Source organism: Syngnathus typhle, linkage group LG18 (genome assembly GCF_033458585.1).
Source record: "Syngnathus typhle isolate RoL2023-S1 ecotype Sweden linkage group LG18, RoL_Styp_1.0, whole genome shotgun sequence".
Taxonomy (NCBI): domain Eukaryota; kingdom Metazoa; phylum Chordata; class Actinopteri; order Syngnathiformes; family Syngnathidae; genus Syngnathus; species Syngnathus typhle.
In genome coordinates, this window is record NC_083755.1 from 5,399,806 (window position 1) to 5,406,442 (window position 6,637).

General features: G+C 45.3%; 1 long non-coding RNA gene across 3 annotated transcripts; it reads right to left on the minus strand.

Moving 5' to 3' along the window:
* Positions 1-1,895: 1,895 nt before the first annotated feature.
* LOC133143112 (uncharacterized) lies at positions 1,896-6,503 on the minus strand. 3 transcript variants are annotated; one of them, XR_009710364.1, is made up of 5 exons: positions 6,152-6,503; positions 5,260-6,081; positions 3,831-5,057; positions 2,787-3,772; positions 1,896-2,735 (listed from the first exon to the last, which is right to left on the minus strand). It is a non-coding gene; the product is annotated as an uncharacterized LOC133143112 (long non-coding RNA). The 3 variants fall into 3 exon arrangements; XR_009710362.1 differs by having other exon boundaries at positions 2,787-5,057; positions 6,152-6,502; XR_009710363.1 differs by having other exon boundaries at positions 1,896-2,715; positions 2,787-5,057; positions 6,152-6,501.
* Between the last annotated feature and the right edge of the window lie 134 nt (positions 6,504-6,637).

Here is a 6,637-nt window from a genome sequence, read left to right on the forward strand (position 1 = left end):
ACCAGGGCAGGGGGCGGGGCTTCGCCCCGCCCCCTGCTCAATTACACCAGGGCAGTGGGCGGGGCTTCGCCCCGCCCACTGACCTATTTAATTACACCAGGGCAGGGGGCGGGGGCTCAATTACACCAGGGCAGTGGGCGGGGCCTGTAGCTCCTCCGGGGGGCGGGGCCTGCACGGCCAGGGGGCGGGGCCTGCTGCACCCAGGGGGCGGGGCCTGTAGCTGCACCCAGGGGGCGGGGCCTGTAGCTCCTCCCGGGGGGCGGGGCGACCTTATGTATTTACACATAAATACTTGCATATGCAAATCTTAATTGCATATGCGTACACAGATTCCAATTGCAAAAGCACCGGAAGGTCCATGCTCAGCCCTGGGATCGAACCAGGTACTATCGGGGTGGGAGCCCGTGTCACTAACCGGTCGAGCATTTCGACCTGGCAGCTGGCGGCCGTCTGCACTCTTTTGTACTTACCCAGCGCGCGCGGAACGTAATATTGAACGGTTAAGTATGACTCGAAGTGAAAGCGGGGTGACCGCCGAGCTCGCCACGATGGGCGAGTGGCTCCGTCGCTGCGCTAGAACACCTGAGACCCAGGGTTCGATTCTCCACCACTGCGAAATGCAATGCTATGTGCTAACCATGAATGTGCTAACCATGAATGTGCTAACCATGAATGTGCTAACCATGAATGTACTAACCATGAATGTACTAACCATGAATGTACTAACCCATGCACTGCACTAACCTAACGCTGTACTAATCATGCATGTGGTATCGCTAACCAGACCTGTCTCCCGGCAGCACTAGGAACTCTTCATTGCGCGCTTCTCTCAACAGTAAAGAAAGACATACCAATTCTCTTATGAATTTTAACCATTTTTTAAAAAATCTCTTTTTTGTGAACTACATAAACCTACACTGTTCTAAAACACCAGCTCGTATGCTTGATGCATATTAAACGAGGTAAAAAAAATCCCGTCATATACTCCATATGGTGTACCAGCGCAAAAGGCTGCATTGTTGAGGACATGTCGGCCAAAGGTGTGGTTTCGCAGCACTGATGGCCGAGCGGTTCGACGCGCGACAGTACAACCCGCAGATACGGGTTCGAGTACAGCGAGTGCTAGAAAAACTTTCTCAAGCTAAAGAAACAAGATATCTGCAGCAATATCACGTATTTGTAGCAGGTGTTTAGTAGAAGTAATGCAAATTAATGTCATTGCTTTGCATTTTTTACTGCAGCAATATCTCACATTTGTAGCAGGTGTTTAGTAGAAGTAATGCAAATTAATGTCATTGCTTTGTATTTTTTTACACATGCGCATTGGAGAGACAGGTAGCATTTTTAATAGTGTAGTTTAAAGTTAAAAATGAAGTATTTTCGCATATAAGTAAATGGTGCGTCGGACAGGTTAGGGCAAGTTTGCCACCATTAGATGGCAGCCCTCGGAATCCAACTAAGCTGTCTACAAAAGCCAATTTAATAAAGACGCCGGTAATGAGATCACCTCTTTCTGGCTCACTTGAACACCATCTAAACAGGTTACGGTGTGGCCTTTACTCACGTGTTTTTGCAGACTTAACTCTGAACTGGATGCTATCACAGTACTGGTAGCAAGGTTGGCCGTGCTGTTAAACAACATGAGACTAAGTGCTTTGAATTGAAGGCCCAGATTCTGGAAGTTGCATGTAATAATTATAAATTCACTTTGGCAGCCCTCTCCACTGTATAGTGGACAGGCGTTCCTCGTACTCCGACTGCAAATGAAGACTTCATGACCTGTAACAAACCTTGTAATTAGTTTCATATTCGAGATGCAGCGTCAACTGAGGCACATTGTGCATGACAACTGACACACCAAAGTTTATTTACAAAGACTACCCACAGAAACAAAACACACCAAAGTTAACTTTATTCACAGAAACACCCCGCATGACAAATCTAACCGCAAAAAGAAAAACAGGCTTGGACTTCAATAAAATAAAGGCTTTTACTCGTACAAAAAATGTGCACCAAAACAGAGCCAGATTCTGAATTCAGTGGCTATTTTACAGCAGGGTTGCAAAAAGGTTTGCCAAAGACATACTTCATGGGTTGCAACGCCGACTTTTTACGCTTTGACACACTTGTCATTTGCATCTATGTGTGTCAGTCTACTTGACATTCACCTCATTACGCACAGCTAGACTACACAGGCCAATGTTGAAAATGGACCACTTGAATTCAGTTAACAATTTAATTCAGGTACAGAGGCACACAATTACAGTTCAAACTTTACAGTTCACTCTATGTATTAAAAAAACACTTTAAAACAATATTGCACAACAACAGCACTTGGAAGAAAGAGAAGCATCATGCAGACAGACAGTGTGCACACCCAGTGAGAAAGTGGAAGGAGGGCAAGAAAGTGCAAAAGGAAAAAAAAGAAAGTCATACTCTCCCTAAATGTTGGCTGCTTTGCCCACCCAGCCTCGCCCGCATCTGCACCCGCCTCATGTTGGCCGCTCGTCACGGGCTAAGGTCTGCAGAAGGTTCGGGTCCGCTCCGGGCCTGTTTGACGTTTGCACCCTTCCTCTGCCTCGCACAACTGCAAAAAGAAAGACGGCACTCCGTTGCATGCGGTTCACTTCTGTCAACGTACTCCGTGACCGGCAGATGGTACTCATCTTCATTTGAGGAACTGCTCTAGTCCCTCCGACGCCACGTGAGCGAGCCCTGCGGGACAAATAAGGAAACTAAATTAAAAAAAGTGTATGCTCTCCTTGTACATTTGATTGCTATGTCACCTCTGGCCAGCCATGCATCAGGCTACTTCCTCTTCTTCACATGGAGACTGCTTTTCTTGGGGTGATTTCTTCCTTTGCTCGCCAATCTCTCGTGACCTCCATCCGCCGGCTCTTCGTTTTGTGCAGCTTCTCATTCACCTTTCAAGACAAGCACAAAAGTCTCGCTTGCGCGCTTGCTTGCCGTTGCTGCGCGCTTGCACTCAATCAAGGCTGCACAACATATTGAAAAACCAGTGATAAACTGGGCCAGACCATTGCATCGAGCAAAGTCATGCAAAAACTTGGGATAGAATTGATTTGAACTGAATGTGCTCAGTTAGACGTTAACTTTCATCAATGACTTGTCATCTTCTAAAATAATTATAAGAAAACAGCTCGTTTCATTAGGTCACATTAAAAAAAAAAACATCTTTTCTTTCTTAAAGTGCATGTCAATAACATACCACCATATTGCAGTTTTCCAATACACGTGCAGCCCTACACATCACCATTAGTGTCCAAACGGCAGCCTAGGGGCTCTTTCCCACAGGCCACTAGGGGAGCGCCAAAATACGACTGACGAACGGCATCAAAATATTAAGATGTGTTTACAAGTCAAATCCTCTGTTCAAAATTTCACTCAGACACAATAGTAGTTTATCCTCATTTTTGCTATGTCTACGTCAGGTTTATCAAGACACCACATGAATGACCTTCAAAATAAACACCGTTTTGTAGCAGTAGCCCAAATATTTAGAGCAAAATATCATGATTGATTTGAGTGTTTAATGAATTTGTGTCAAATAATTAGGAATTTGTTTCCGTATGCGGCGCTCAGACGTTTGGACACCACTGGTGTGAATTAAAAAAAGAAAAAAATAATCAATTTCACGCATTGAAGCTCAACGCCTCCAGGGAAGTGGGTCTCCGTCAGAACCTGGCTGGCTGCAGGATACTTCAGTAATGCCACACCTTCTGATCCGATCGTGTCGCGTCCCGGTCGCCATCTGCAGAAACAATGCGAGACTCAAAGAGCACCCCAAGTTGGAGGTCACACTTGCTTACTTGATCACAGCAGCTAGCTACTCTTGGTTACCATCGCCGGGTCGGGCCGTGCGTCCCCCCCTTTTGCGTCCAGTCTGCAAAAGGCAGAACATGCAATGAGTTGTGCGCTGCTCGCGTCATTAGTTCTTGAGCACCCTCGACCGGTGGTTTCTCGTGGACCGGCTCGCGTCAACGCCGCCCTACACCAAGGGGAGAACAAAGGACGCAAGTATGACAGTGGTAGGTTAGGAAATGACAAAATGTTGCAAGTCATATTGCAAAATTGGACATTCGGGACAGCGCTCGCTCCGACGTCTCCCTACATCGAGGGGAGAACAAAGAACCCAAGTATGACAGTAAAGACAAAATGTTGCACTAGTCAACAAGTCACATCGCAAAATTGGACATTCGGCGCCACGGCAAAGTTTTGTTTGGGTTTCCGGCACCTCGTTGACCAGTTGGCTCCAACGCCGCCCTACACCGAGGAGGAAACAAAGAACGCAAGTACAACAGTGGTAGGGTAGAAAAAGAAAATGTTACAAGTCATATTGCAAAATTTAACATTCTGGACCGACTCGCTCCAACGTCGCCCTACACTGAGGGGAGAACAAAGAAGGCAAGTACGACAGTGGTAGGTTAGAAAATGACAAAATGTTACAATAGTCAACAAGTGTAATCGATGGACACAAAGGTTACAATGCGCCATCAATAGCAATCCTAGCACAAGACAACGCTGCGCTTACAGCAAACTTGGGCATTGGGCTTCTGCTATTGGTACCCAAGCTGGTTCCTCCACAAAACCTGAAACAAAAGGGGTGAAACACGACAAGGATTTGGTTGTGTCGATCGGTGTGACGGACCGAGTCAAGTCAAGCTCATTTCCATTGGCCATAGTCAAGTCTCAAAGGGCTTCGCGTGTGCAAAAACTGAAGTCCTCCCCCAAAGCGCCGGCCGGCTTTCAACCGCTATCCTCACACAAGACAAAGCTGCTCTGGATCCAGACAAGCCACAACCTCAACTACAACTCCAGTGCACCTCTTAAGCAAGTCCAACCATCAGACCCCCAAAAACTCTGCCCTCATTTCAAGGCAACCTTTCCGGCGTGCACCCATAACCAAAGGCAACCAGTGCACAACACTGCCCCCTCCTGGTCAGATGATCCCCACACATGACATGTCCACATTGGCATGCTGCTTGATTCTTGAATGGGTGTGGAATTGGTCCTTTCCTCATTGCTTCTCTTCAACCCTGGAAAAACACGCAAGGCGCCATTAATTGAGTGCTGGTAACTACATTTGTGCTATCGCATTCATGTACAAAAAAAAAAGGACCCATTCCCATCTCAGGCACAGAAACTCTTATTGATGTAAGAAAGCTATCTTGAGGAATTACAACCGCTATCCCATTGTAAAACACCCATTAACAATAAAAGCAAAGACAAATTTCTTACCATTATTCTCACTCAGTGAGCTGAGCTTTTACAGTGAGCATGTCACTTCAGCTCACTTGTTGAATTCACAAGAGCAATTGTTTTGATGCGGCGCAGATCAACATTGCATATTGGTATATAGTCTGGCTCTCCTATTGGACAAGGACACTCGGAAGGGCAGAGAAGAAAAAAAGACTAATAAAGAACTGACTGTTTTCATTGCTTTATTTTTCCATATATGAGCCCACAGTTCACTTAAACCCTTACATCTGATTAAAATTAACCAATCGGGAGCTAGCGGTTTAGCCGAATGCAAATGAATGAGTAAATGTGTACATTTTCAAAACAATTGTAAATATAGATTTTTGCAAATTAACTGTAGGAGTCAACTTGGCATTTAATTTACCGTTGAAAGCCGAAAAAATACACACTTGCAAATAGTTCCAACGTATGAGAATGAATGCGGGCGCCGTTTTGGTTAATTTGTGGAGCGGAAGGATTTGATTTTGAGAAGGAAAAACTCGCATTCATATATACGTTGGCATAACGTGAAATGAAATAGCACCGTATTAAAAATACAATAAATAAGAAAGTTATATTTTTTTATTTGTTTGACTATAGTCAAACAAACATTGACTAGAGTCAAACAAACACTTATAGTTCAAGCCCCAAGTAAAAGACGTCTCATTCATGAGTTAAAAACGAAAGAAACGAAGCAGAGCTGCCCAGCATTAAAACGAACGAAAACGTTTTGAAACACTGCAAAATGATGCAAAGGCAAGTGCATTGACACGCGCTGCGCTCAAACCTCAAACGCAGTTACGTCCATTGAGTGCGAAAATCCTGCAACAAGCAAAAAGGCGTCGTGAGAAAGGGCAACGGCCGACAAACATTTGCTCGTGTGCCCGCTTACCTGAGAGAATGCCACGCGATCAGGCGCCATCTTGCTTCACCTTTATTCGATAACTCCCTTGTGCACACCTGTTTTCAATTAACCTGAGGGTCTGACGTCACGTCCACCGAGCCAAGGCAAACTTCTTCTTCTGCATGTCAAACGGCGCTTTGCACACTAGCGCCACCAGGTGACCTGTCGAGATGACCGCTTCGGTTTACCCTGGAAATTAAAAAACGATCGAGCAACCAGGCTATTACACATCACTACATTGTTTTCAGGCGGCACGCTGTCGCCATCTCCTGGTCAGCATGTGAAATGCAGTTGGTGACAACTTCTGGGAATCCCAATTAAATAGAACCGTGTTTCCATTTTCGTTGGAGGACTAAATATTGAAAATCAAACTGTAGATTGACTTTTCTCTCCTCTTATCAGACAAAAAAACCCCGAGAAATATTATATTTCAATTCTAGTGTTCCGAATTCAAAACGAAAATGAAATATCCAG